This window comes from Zonotrichia leucophrys, chromosome 14 (assembly GCF_028769735.1).
Source record: "Zonotrichia leucophrys gambelii isolate GWCS_2022_RI chromosome 14, RI_Zleu_2.0, whole genome shotgun sequence".
NCBI lineage: Eukaryota > Metazoa > Chordata > Aves > Passeriformes > Passerellidae > Zonotrichia > Zonotrichia leucophrys.
The window spans coordinates 6,359,122-6,372,946 of NC_088184.1; the positions used below are offsets into that span (position 1 = coordinate 6,359,122).

Here is a 13,825-nt window from a genome sequence, read left to right on the forward strand (position 1 = left end):
ATGGTCAATATACATTCCTTGGGAAATGTTATTTCTCAAAATAGTCATTGCTCCAAGAGCTTTCTTTGGAAGAAATTCAATTACATTGTACATCAGATAAGCAAGCTAGGTATCAGAGATAGAGTAAATCACAGTGTTGTCTCCTAAGATGCAGATATTAAATCATGGTGTGGAAAATGACCTAGAATCTGCTCCTGGCAGCCAAACCTCCTGAATTTTGCCAGTAACACTGCTTTAAGGATGCCAATTTGTGGCCAGGAAGGTCCCTTCCTTCATGTTTCAAACTGCTTTGTGATTCTGTATCCTGATGCTTCAGAACTCTTGCAGCCTTTTGTCATTTTTCCTGTGTCTCTGCTAAACCTTTCTAGACTCTAAACCTCTCTAGAGTCAGATTGAGCCTCTTGACCTGAGTTAACAATGACCAGAGAGGGAATGAAAGCGCAGCCTCCAAACCTCTTCTCAAGCTGACTGGGTTGAAAATCACCTGGACAGAAATGCACTGCTGCATTAGTCCACTCTTTTCCCCAGAAACATCTAAGAATAGCAACTTGAACAGTCCTATAGTGGTAAATCCACATCTTTATCAGCAAGATCATTTCAGCATAGTTATAAAAATAAGTGAAACTCTGTCAATACATATGTCTTTGTCAAAGTAACTCTTGGCTAAATAAAGATACAGCATTTGGAGATACCTCTTTGTTCTTTGACACTTAACCTTTATTTCCATATCAAGGAGGGAGTTCTTTGTGACTTCACGGATGCAGCTGTTGGGGCAGAAGAAATAGCATTTCTATTTTGCTGTGTTAGAGTTTTTTGTGAAAACAAAAGCTGTCTTGGTACTTTCTGGTGATCTTGAATATGTGCTGCATACAACTGGCAATGAGAGATGGCTGTTTATATGAGTGTGTTCCCTGAAAATTCAATTGAATTTTAAACTCATACATTTAGTCTCTCAAATAAGGAGAAGCAGAGGGAGTTGCAGCACCTGGAGTTGCAAATTTCCAGTAGAAAAACTGGAAGAAAGGTTTCAGACAAATGTTCACACACAGTTAAGGTAGTTGAGCTGATGGGGGGAGTAAGACAGTCTGGTTCAGTGGTGCTCAGCTGTGTCTGTGTAGGGGGATAGAATATAAGAAACTAAAGCTAGTGTAGAAAGTAATCTCACCCCTAAGGAGCTGCAGCTGGGCCAGTTAGCAAAGATCAGGAACAGGCCTGACTTTACCAGGCCACAGCTGTAAGCAATGAGAAGCAGAGTGCTAGAAAAGAGTGGGGTGGCTGGGTGAGAAGGGAACTGGAGTCAGTGGCTGCTGTGGGAAGAGGAAAGAGTCAGTGCTGTGAGGAGCTGCCCATGAGAAAACGCTCAGAAGGTATGGAACTGTTGTGATAAGGAGACAACAGTGTGGAACCCCTGGAATAAGATGACAACATGTCTGCTTTTAGCTGAAGGATTTTGCCATCATCTTATCTGCAAATGTCTTAAAATTATTACTGATTTTTGATGCCAGTTCAAAATTATTACTGATTTTTGATGCCATCAGAGAATGGATTTTATAAGGTGAAGTGTTTGGTTATTAAGTGCCTTATTATTCAGACTGGGGATTTTCTGAAATAAGTTGAAAGTTGCATGTCCTCAGACACTCAACTCTACAAAGTTGAGAAATGTTGTGCTTGTTGAGTGGATAATACTGATCTCAGCATTCCATTCTCACTGTCTTGTCCCCAAATGAAGGTTTATATTTCACATAGGCCACAGTTTAATTTTTTTTTTTTGGCCTGTTTGGATGACTGCTAAGGACAGATGAATTCTTGGTCCCTGTTTCTTAGTTCCACAACATTTTTCTCAGCTTTAGCATGGAATAAACATCATGATACCGGATGGGAAAACAAGCTGTTACTTTATTACAGAAACAAATTTTGTCTTTTGGTTAATTGACTGAAGACATCTTTGTGTAAATTTGTCCTCATTTAGGGGTCATTTATTTGAAGCAGTTTTAGGCAGCTGCTTGAAAGTGCATTGAGAAGGAAGAGAGCCAGACTGGGTTACCACTACAGTGGTGCTCAGAGCTGTTTCTGCCTCAGCAGCCAGAGCTACCAGAGATAGAAAAAGGAGTTTCTGAAGAAGGAAAGAGGCACATAACCATAATGTCTTAGGAAAAAGAATTTCTAGTCTGCAGAGAGAGATGGGGTCTGCAAAGGAGGAAAGTAGTCTCGCTCTAATAGCTAATTTGAGGGACAAGAGAGAAGAAACATCATTTTATAGTATTTTATATGAGATCATGACCTCTGTTCAGGATATCAGTTGCTTAACTGATACTGCAAAAAGCTCATCACCTGTAGGAATATCAACTACAACTGTCCATAGCCACACCTGTGTTTAACTCTTACTCTTTCTCCACCACCATATTATCCAATGCAAACCCAGTTGCTGATGTGAGAGGGGCATAGCTAATTCCAGAGTTCTTGGGAACAAGATGTGAGCAGCTTTGCTTTGCTACTTCTCCACCGTGCAGTTCACTTGAATTTGCTTATCACAGTTTATCAGCTTCAAGGCTTTCCTGTGAAAGTGGTGTTGGTAACCGCTGTCTGTTAGATAATTGTCGTTCTTACAGCTGCCAAAGTGCTTTGGAGTGAGATAGGCTCACTCAGCACACCAGGTTTTGGTGAAAACAAGTCTTGCAAGCCTCTTAGAGAGTTTCTGAACAGATCTTCAAATGAGATGGTGAGGGAGGGATGTTTCTCAAATTTTGGTCAAACCACAGATCTCTTTGAAGGACAATCTTGGAGCTAAGCTTCCTCTTGTGTTGTGTGAATGTGCAGAGAAAACCAGACCTGTTAGGGGAAATCAGAGGTGCCTTTTCCCTTGCTGAGTTCAGGTCAGCTCACACTGCACTCTGTGTCTCAGGCTGCTATCAGCAGCTTCACCTGGGCTTCAGCCTAACAGGATGTTGGACAGGTCCTTCCTGTTCCTGAGTTCACCCTTTTTAAACAGATTAGTGCTGTACTTGGGAAGCCTAATTCATGTTGGTAAAGGGCTTTGAGGTTGATGTTAAGCATTAATCTTTTTATCACCTTGTCATGAAGAAATGTCATTAAAGGCATCATTCCAGTCTTACTCCTTGCTCCAGTTAACATAGTTCCTGCTGAATACCTGTAACTCTCAAAGCAAATACTTTTTAGTTTTTTGTTTGCACTATATCTCTGTGTCATCTGAACAACTTTAAAACTATAAGAAAATAAATATTTCTCCTAGCTTCTGGGAATGTTTGATTTAGAATTTGGTCATAATTTGCAATTGTTCACTATTGTCCAGAATGATTAGTTCACAGGAATGGGTTTGTCTGAAAAGAAGCCTGGTTTCCTTTGAATTTAGGGGAAAAAAAAAAAAACCAAACAACAAAGGGGGAAAAGTCAGTATATTTAAAACCTTTTCAATCTTTTCCGCTTCATAGCGATGATAGTAAGGAAATTACTAAGTCTCTTAGAAATCAAATTGAATGTGTGAGTCAGTCTTAGAATGTTGAAACTGTTTTAAGCATCTATTTATACATAGGCTAAAAGAAATGCAAGACTTAAGAAATAGAAAGAAATTGCTAAGAAAAGCAAGAAAGTGAAGAGTTTTCTTTCAATTTAACCATAGCAATATGATGTACCGACCACCTCTGTAAAAGTCTCAGGTACTAGTAGCACAATTATTTGGGGAAAAATGGAAGATGGGCATCATTTAAGACGTTAAGACATTTAAAATGCCAAGTGATTAAAAAGGAACACTTTTCATCTGCTTCAGTGGCAGCCTGGTGTCTTCTCTGAAACTGATAGGAAGTGTAATCTGAAATAATGTGGAGGGATTAGTGTAGGTGAGAAGTTTCCTTTTGCCATCTCTGAGTTGGGACATGACAAACTCTTCTCCTTTGCTCTGTTAGAGGGAAGTGTTATGTGTTAGTAGTCATGAAGAAATCCTTAACTGCTTGAGTTATCAGTTACACCACTGCAAACAAGGTACCTGGGAGCCTAAGAACCTCCAACAAAGGTCAAACACAATGTAGAACCATTTATCAGAATAATTCAACAATCCCCGTTGGTCTGTCTCTTGTACAGAGAATCTGTCAAAGACCATAGGAAGCTTGGTTTTGGTACAATTTTTCATGTGGAGCCTGTTTGTTAGAAAAAGATGTATCAGGAACTAGCTGAGAACAACTGGAATGGGAATAGAAAGTCTGTATGCAGAAAGAAACAGATAATTCCCTCTGAAGCTTTTTTAGGTATCCCAAAATGAAGAACCAGAAGTGGCCAGTAGTGTGGGTCCTGTAAGGCACTACAACAATGAAACCTAACCAAGACTCATTAAGTATTTCTTATAACAGTAAATTAAATATTACCTGAGTGAATGAAAGGAATGTATCTGAGGGAAACTGTTGATTACTTAGTATTTTCAAGAAAATAAACACAGAAGTCACTGCATCCTGGTGCTAGAATGTACCCTTGGTAGGATTTCCTCAGCTCCCTCGCTGACAATGTACCATTCATTCTGGAAACTGAAATTTCTGAGTAGTCCTGTGACTAACCTTGTTAACATGAAACACTGAATGATTTAATTTTTTTTAATTACTTACTGACTCTGAGTTGGGTAACCAGAAGTTGATTCAGGAACTCCTCATTCCCCACCATGGTATGTCACAGATATCCCTGCTCACTCTGAAAATGCAACCAAGAGCCAGATGTGAATTGAGTCAAAGCCTGTTACAATGAGTTTACAGTGTGTAGGGATGACTTGTGTGTGGGGCAGGTGTGTGACTTGTGCAAGGCAGTGGCACTGTTTCTCTGTTAGAGATAAGAAAAGCATATCACACTCTGATGGCTCAGAATGTACGTGGAGTCTGTGGATGACTCAAGAACTGAACACAAAGCCTTTACTGATGACTGGTTTGAACTTCCAGTGGCAAGACAGATTATATGTAATATCTGATCTTAAAATACATCTTCTAGACAAGATCTTTTTACTAGTATGAATGAGGAGACTTCCATGTAATGCTAGTCCTCAGAACAATGTGATGACTAAAGAGATGTTTTAAGAAAAGTAATAGGACAAACCCAGAATGATTGTTCAGCCAGTCTGGATGAGAATCATCTGGAATATTGCCTCAGCTGTCAACAAGAGCTGATGAAAGAGCAGTTTTGCATGGTTTGGTTACATGTGAACTATCAAAACCAACAAATTTTTGGGGACGTTAAGTGAAAAAACTCTGATTTCAAACTTATTCATAAGAGAAAATGGGAATGAAAAAAATTATATTTCAGATTTTTTTAATGGGAATATTTAATTCAAAAGTGCATTAACAAATCTCCATGCAAGCCTTCCTTAGCCAGAATTACTAGAAATCTTGTAAGAAGTGATCTCTTCTGCCCAAGCAAGCACAGACACAAGGTGTCTTTCAGAGTTTGGTAGGATGCACTTTTCCTCTGAAGAGCTAGTTCAGGGGAAAGGCCACAGACACACAGATTCAGTGCTGACTGGGGATTTGTCGCTGTAGCTCTTATTATTCTGCTTTACCCAAGAAGCTGTGATGTTTCTGAATTGCTTCTAGATTAAGGAAATAATAGGAAAGAAAACCACAGTATTTCTCAACTCTCAGAAATAAAGTTCCTCAAATGGGCATTTTTCAGACGTTGCAGTGCAAATACTCTGCCTTTGTCCGTGTTTGAGATGTGCCTTGAGCTGCAGTTCTGGGGCAGTTATTCATTTACCATTGTCATGGTTTTTGTTGTTTTGGTTTGGCTTGTTTATTCTCATTGTAAGAAAGAAAACTTAAAAACATAATCTATCTCACCTGAAAGCAGAAAGCTGTGACTGACTTTGACAAGTATGAGCTGGTCCTTGCAAAGCCACTCCTGTGCTCTGGGGTTTGCATCTGCAGCTGTATCCAGCTTCAGTCTGCCAGGAAAAGGAAACTTGCACCTCTTCACTTGGACACTCCTTTGTCAGAGTGAGCCCATGGTGTGGATTGTTCATTCTGGAGCAATTCCCACTCTGTGCACAGTAACATTTCCTTGTAAGATGTTTTATTTTTAGGTGGTAGATCCAGTACACTTCTGTATGGTGAACCCAGAGGATCTCTATGAAGTCTGACCTGACAGGCAAATGGGAGCAGCTGCTCCTTGTTTTCTTAGCTTTCCTCCTCCATTCCAGGGGGCTTGGGAGGATGGATTCTCAGCTCAGTGTGCAATGTGGAATACTATTCTTCATATTAAAACAGGCAGCGAAGAAAGATAATAAAGTGAAAATGTAATTGAACCTGGTTGAGCCAAGACAGCAAACCAAAGCCTGGATGTGCAAGGCATAAAATAAGTGAGGGGCCCTCAATGAACTCTGCAGTCTTGGAGCAAAGCAAACAGCTTGTTGCTCCCTGCTGCTTCCAGAGTCAGTCTGGAACTCGTGGCAGTGGGAGGCTGGTTGGGAGCTCTGCTCTCTGAACAGTGTGCAGTGGCTGGTTTGTAAAATAAGAGGAAATCTCTCCCTGTGCAAGAGTTACCACAGTGCTGAGCAACATTGCAGCAAGGAAGAGGCATCCTGAATTGTACTACCGACCCTACCAGGGAACTCCTGGACTTTTCTGCTGCCTTTTTGGCTTTGGTTCTGCAGTTTCCAAGCTCTGTGGCTGACAGATAATCTTGTTTATATCTCCACTGATTACAGTACCTAAGTTAGTACTTTGCACTTTTGCTCACAGTAGCTAAGTATGTAAAAAAGCACTTTGCTGTCTCTTTTCCTTCACTGAAGATTTGTTGCCTGCCACAGAGCAGCATATTTGGAGTGATCCAGCCACACTGGAACTGCAGAACCACATTCTTGCTTCCATGGTTTGGTTGCTGGCCTCCAGAGTGAGATCCAGGTGTAAGATTTTTGTGGATACATTAATTTTGACAGTTTTATTAATAGAGATCATTTATTTGTGTCTATATTAGTGCACTAACTTGAATAGCACTTATATTTTTGCCTAGGCGTTGTATATCATTTGGTGCTTGCAGGAAAATCTGCACAGCTGCTTCCAGTAAAAATAGTGGGGTTTTTTAACAAGTAGATTAATTAGGATGAGCATCAGTACATGTATGCATATGGACTCAGGAATATTCACTTTGTGTCTCTGACTCCATGTTAATTCAACAAGAGCTCAAGTAGAAAGCCAAGAGAGGAAGTGGAGCATTACCTGGTGCAGGTGTTTGGTACAGAACACCAGTGCCCTGGTTCTGGTTCTCACTGCAGAATGGAGACCTGTGGGTCTGATCTGGAGCCTGTTCAGCCTGCACAGCCACTCTGGAGTTTCCTGGGTTTGCCCTGAGCTGTTGCAGCTCCTCTAGGATGTGGTTAATTCTCCAGTGTTGCAGTGCGGCTGCAGGGCAATTACTGTTTGTGTGTAACTGGAGAGAAATGGGTGGTTAAGTCTGCCTCAGATGTAATTAGGTCTGAAATGTCTCAGTGGTCGCATTAGAAACACTAATTTTAAACTCTCTTATTGGTTTAGACCATAGCCATTTGTTATACAAAGAGGCAAAGGATTTTTTTTGTCCTTCAAATGATTTTTTGTGGGAACATGAAAAAAACAGAGTTCTTCAAAGCATCAAGACAGTAATACCCACTACAGACTCCTTGGCCTGCCAAAATAAATTAATTAAGAAACCTCAAACCATTTTTTTCAATGGAAAAAATACCTGAAAAAATATCCTTTTTAGTCCACTGGTGAAAGAAGCCATGCCTGCAAACTCATCCTATGGGTGACTGTTTCACTATCTGTGGTCCAGAGTTGGAATTTTAATGTCAAGTTAGTCATGCAAAAGCTTAAATTGCTTGCTCTCAGGACTGTATCATTCAAATATATTTTTCCACTCAGGAAATGGTCGAAGAAGTCATTTACTTCTGTCTTTATCCTGTAAATTTCTATGTCCTTGTTTATATTGATGCAATTCATTTTGGTTTGCATGTGTTGCAACCAGTTTTGAATAAATGAGATGGATTTGAAAGTACAAAAACATAAAATACACTAGATGGAGTGGAAAAAAGGTAGAAGTAGCTAATATGCAATTGTTGATAGGAGTATTTTTGCTGTATTTGGTCCACTAGTCAGAACAAATTAAACAACAGAAACAAATTTAGGTTAAATAGGTGAAACTGTGTCCAGAACTAAAATACCATAATTTCTGTGTTTTGAAGGAGGACCAGAGCAGGGGGAAGTCTGACTTAAGTATTCCTGGTCTTTGGACACAGTGCATATGTGTCAGGAATGTGCTGGCTCCTGGGAATGTTTGAGGATTCCTCGGAGCGAGGGGAGAGATAATAAATCCTTGACAAGACTGCAGGAGATCTACGGGTAAAGAGAGCATTTCTGGGAAACAGAAACTGAGCTCCTCCCTCCCACCGGCAGAACCAAAAGTGAAACTACCACTGTCCCTTCAGGGATTTTAACATGTTTGGGGTGTTACCCGAGCTGGAACTCAGCTCTGGCTCAGCCTTCACAGCTGGTTATTTAATTCTTCCACCTCTGGCTCCCTGCTAATGCACCAGGTGAGGACCCTCAACACAGGAATCAACAGGTGGTAAAAACCTTTCTGCACACTGGACTCTTGCATGCCCACCACTGAAATAGGTGAGGCTTTTCAAAGTTAGCTTAGTTCAAAGTTGGGGCTTTTCTTAAACCACCTATGATAAGGTATTAAAACATATATTCATTTTAAAAGTGGTGTTTCAATTTCCTACCAGCTAGACAGAGGCCTTTTAACCTGGAGGGGTCAGGCTGATGCAATTAAACAGTCTAATTTCCCCTCCCTTGCAGCCTTTGCCTAAGTTGCTTTCACTTTTATAGTACTCAGTATCCTGATGTGGTGATACCAAAATATCCATTTAACACATGTTACGGAAGTAAACAGAGCTTATTGTTAAAATATACAGAGTTGAGTTAATAACAGTCCAGCTAAAAGAAGGACAGCCCCTTCAAGGTACCTGTTAAGCCCAGGTCTGTGATGTTGCAGATACCTTCAAGAGATTAATTACTCAGGTGGTGGCAGCTTCTGTTTCCCTTCTTTGTCAAAATGGAATAAACTACTGAATATATTTCTAAGACAGCCCTACCAAAAGAGTGAGACAGCAAGTAAAATGAGTGATGAATAAGTGGAAAGGTGTAAGGGCACAATCAATACAGCAAAAGTCAGGAACTGTGTCTACAAAGCTGTCCCCGGAGTTACTAATTTCCAGAGTGTTCTGCACACCTGTGCCATTGCTTTTCCTGTAGTTCTCCTGTGGATCCCAACCAGAGTTCCTAAAACTTCTGAAAGTTTGGGTGACAGGACAGGTGGTGGGTCTGGCTTTGTTTTCTCCTCACCCTGTATTCACAGGGTTCACTCCCTGAATCTGGCACAGTAGAAGCAAAGACTTTGTGGAAAAAAGTTAAAGGAATGAGTGATTTTAATTGGAAACCAGATTGATTGATTGCAAGGAAAATTCTTATTTGGGGTTGTTTTTCTGGATATTTTCCTACAAATGCCTGCCATCAGATGACTGAATGAGCATTCACTCAGCTGACAAGTCAAATTAAAGACATGTCTTCAATGTAACCTCCAGAAGCTGAGAAGAGCGTTTTTAGCTATTGAAAGGGTTTAGATAATAAATATCTGAGAAATCTGGAAAACAGATATATTAATACTCACTCAGTATTGTCCCCCTTTCCACCAGCACTAAGCTTTTTTGGAAAGTGAAATAGCCAAGCTAAGGAGGCCAACTAAAGTCTGAAGCCAGAAGAACAACCGTTGAAACTTTTTGGAAAACAGCCCTTTGATATCTCTCACATCCCTGAGTTGTCCTCTGCAGCTTTTCTCACTGATCACCATCTTATTTTAACTGCTTGGTCTTCTGTGCTCTCACTTCCCCACTCTGTTAGCTAATGCATTGACATGGTTTCACAGAAAAGATTTAATCCTAAAACCAAAAAGTCCTTGGAGCACTGTCACATGGACACTGCTTATCTTGTGCCCCTTCCCCAGCCCGAGGCTGTTCTGCCTGCTGGGCTGGGACACTGCTGGTACTGCAGCTGCTCTGGCCTGTGATGGTTTGGGGCCTTGGTCCTGCTCCAAGAAACAGGGCTCTGAGGGATCAGGGAAGAGGGGGTAGCATTTAATGGAGAAGAATGGAACTTTCATTTCTCTTTGGTTTTTTGCAGGTTTGTGGATGTGAATTGACAATAGTCTGGAGTGGTAATGCAGGAAAGGGAGAGGACAGAGTGAGGGAATTGTAGACTACAGGGCAAACAAGGGAGGAAGCAGAACAGCAGGATTTAAAAAGACAATGTCTTATTGTTATATGCCAGCCAGGATGTGCAGATTAGTGTTGGAAGCATCCTCCTGTATGATCAGTGTGACCAGGAAAGAGAGGAATGCCTATTTATGCATGCCCAGCACACGCTCTGAGTCAACTCTCTCCATTTGTTTTCTAGTCACAGCATTCTTGGGAGAGTAACATGCATGACATGTACAACTTTCATCACTGAAGAGAAAGGCTTAATAGCAGTGGGAATAGTTAAACATATTAAATTCCCTTCTAGGAGTAGAGTTCATTCAGCTTCTTATCCAGGAAAAGTTCATTTATGCTGTTTGCTCAGGCAGGCACCCCCTGAGTGCATAGTTTCAGTTGACCTGTGTAACCAATTACATGCCATTCTCTGACAGCATTTGTTCTTTATCAGTCCATTAAGTGTGGGCTTTCAGCCAGTGAAAACATTGGATATTTAGCAAAGCATTTATAATTAGTAAATGTTGTGGCAGAATAATGGAATCTGAGGTCTCAGAAATGATCAAGTGTGTCTGTTTCCAGCCAATAATCCCATGGAGACAGCAAAATGGAAAGTGAGGAATACCAGATTGAAGGAGGTAGTATGCAGTGCTTGGATTTACTGCAGACTACCCAAACTCTCTCCAGAGTTTGATAGTGCCTGAAGACCTTGCAGAGAAGGATGTTCACTCCCCCTCCCTTGCCTATTTAACAGACATTGCCAAGCCACCTTGCCTGTACCATTTGTTCCTTCCCAGTGCAGAACACTTTTGTGTTTTGACAGGAGGTCACTTAGGGAACACTTTCATAGGCTTGAAATGGTTTGAGATTGAGGACACAGTCACACTGCTGGGAAGAGAGGCTGACAGAGGCTTGAAGTACACTTTCTCTAGGTGTGGCTGAGTAGATTTCTACTCAGCCTCACCATTCATGAAGTGGGAATCTCCTTCATTTATTTTGGCTGATGATCTAGGATGTTTGTAGCCATCAACCACTTTCCGCTCTCAGGCAGGAGCATCAAGACATGATTGCTTTCTGTCAACTGTGTTTTTGTTTTCCTCTCTCTTGACATGCATTTGACAAGCATAATTTAGCATCTTCCATGTCTTACAGCTTGTTTCCTAAGAACTGGCTTCCAAGCTTTTGACGTTTTCTGGCTAGATCTTCCCATAGCAGAAATTCTTCTCCCCTCACGTCAGTGTCCATTTGGTATTGAGAGCCAACCTGTACAACTCAGATGAAAAGCTTTTCTGCACTCAAACTGCTGAGTCTAAAGATAAAATGTTCCATTGTTCAGTTTATTACTGCCAAGTGGGTTGGCAGTGTTTGAGGTTTTTTTTTATACTTTTCTAGAAGGTTGCAAAGGACTGAGGTGAGGAGTTTGTTTGAGTGAACTTGTTTACTAGCAAATAGTGCTCATGTGACTGTGGTGAGGGAAATAATCTGTCTGAACTCTAACTGGAAGAAATAAAGTTCCAAAATACTTAATTTCATCTTTTTTTGCCAGACATTTTTGTTACAGAGCCACATGAGCTTTACTGCTGGCACAAGAGAGCTGGGGAGGGAGGGACAGGCACAGGACCACAGCATTCAGTCTGAAATTCACTTAAACCTCCAGGGAATCTTACTCAAAGCTCTCAGCATGTCCCAGGTCAAGTGCCAGGCACGTGCTTTCTCTGAACTACAGCCTTTGCTGCTACTGCTCTCTGCTGCCTTCTTATCTCTATGATAAAGCCAGTCATTCACCTTGTGACTCCTTCATCTGTGCTCAGTTCAAAAGAAACCCTTCAGAAATATTATTTAGCCCTTGTCAGGACTTGATATGTGCAGCAGTACTATGGTCTGTAGTTTCCTTTTGGTTTTATCTATTATACAGATATTTGTATAGAAAGGAACAGGTAATCTTGTTCTCTTCTTAGTCTGAAGTGCTGAGTGAAAGGTTCTGAGCAGATGTGTGGAATTTGCACTGGGGGATCCACACTGTATTTGCAAGCAGTCCTTAATGCCATGATCACAGGATCCTTTCCATTTAAAATGAGGGCTCAGAACATATGAAATAAATTTCTTCTAAATGCCTAGAAGGGGGTCTGAGAAAAGCAAAACATTGTATTTTTGAATCACTGTTTCCAGCATCAGAGCCAGCAGGGTCTATATTCTTCTGCTCTTTCTGGTTTGTTTCCTTCTTTGGAGCATGAGGGATGCTCTGGGGAGGGAATGCAGTGGCTCAGTACATGCAGGGTTTGTGGTCCAGGGGCTCAGTTCCAAGTGCAAAAACCATCTGTTCTCCAATGCTCATTTCTGCATCGACATAAGAGATGTGACTGGGCTGTGCAGCTCCGTTCAGGCTTTCCCCTCTGTAGTCTGAGCAGTGTCCCTGGGTGTGTTGGGCACAGAGTACAGGCCCAGGGCATGAAGTGTGCTGGGTACAGAGCACCCCTATCCATGCTGCCTGTACATGGGCACTGGAGGTGTCTGGCAGGTCATAACAAGTATTTTGCAAAACTAAATGCAGGAGTGGCAATATGGGCACATCAGTAATGATGTGCTACTGATTAGAGGCCAGGCTTTTACCACTGTGCCCATAAATCACACTTAGTCCTCTTTTTGTTCCAAATGGAGTGAAGCTCTTCCCCCAGTGAGTACTTGACCCCATCCCAGGTGTTGTGATCTGCAGTGCTGTTTTATTTCCAGGACTCCTGGCAGACTGGCATTGGCACACAGGCGGAAGGCAGTGTTGGACAAGAAGGAATTGCAGGATTTTTTAGCAGAGTAGTTTCAGTACTGGCCTTTGGGCAGCCTTAGTACAAACCATATCCATGGAAATTTGCCAGACTGATTTTGCAGCAGCTGAACTGATTTCAGCATTGGAGGCTTTTCTGTCCAGCCCTCTTTTCTCCCTCGGCACCAAGCAAGGCTGCTTCTATGCAGAAGTTTTTCCCACAACTGAGGGGAGAATTGTTTTCCCAAGTGTTTTCTTCCTTACCCACTGATCAATTTAAGGTGTACCTTCGTGTCACCACTGAAGTGTTGTACAGCAGCTTTGGGACAAGAAGCCATGTGAGCTCCTTTGCAGCTGTGCAGAGCTGTGACAGTGCTCTAGTAAATGCCCCAGGTTGTGTTGGACCTTGAGATAAGATAGCTCAGCGGAGTTTATGAGACTGTTTCACTTTCAGGTTTATGGATTTACTGCTTTTCCCTGATGCAGTGAATGCATCTGGGAAATTGAAATATAACTTTTATTCTCCAGTTTTGAAACAGAAGTAGTAATCCTAAATTTTTCAGTTTAGTTTAAATAAATAAAAATTTGCTTTTATGAAAGATAAAGATGGACCTCTTCTGAGTTCAGCATGCACACTGTATTTTTTTTTTCTTTTAAAGTTTAGAAATATCTGTTGCTGTGGTGTTTTCCAACTGACTCAGAATTTAAACAAGCTTTTGTAGCCTTTTTTTCCCAATAGGAAATTTCTGAATAAACCTTGCTTTGGCTGAGGCCCATCTCCCACTCTTCCATTCCCT

The 13,825-nt window shown here is 41.3% G+C and overlaps 1 protein-coding gene across 3 annotated transcripts in view; it reads left to right on the plus strand.

The window, feature by feature from the left end:
- The first annotated feature begins 1,208 nt into the window (after positions 1-1,208).
- Positions 1,209-13,825, plus strand: part of RMI2 (RecQ mediated genome instability 2) — an 80,140-nt gene continuing 67,523 nt past the window's right edge. For 2 of the 3 annotated variants that reach the window (XR_010442011.1, XR_010442012.1), the window contains exon 1: positions 1,209-1,367. The gene's annotated coding sequence lies outside the window, so the exon portion shown is untranslated. The remainder of the gene's footprint in view (positions 1,368-13,825) is intronic. The other variant, XR_010442008.1, reaches the window with a different exon arrangement.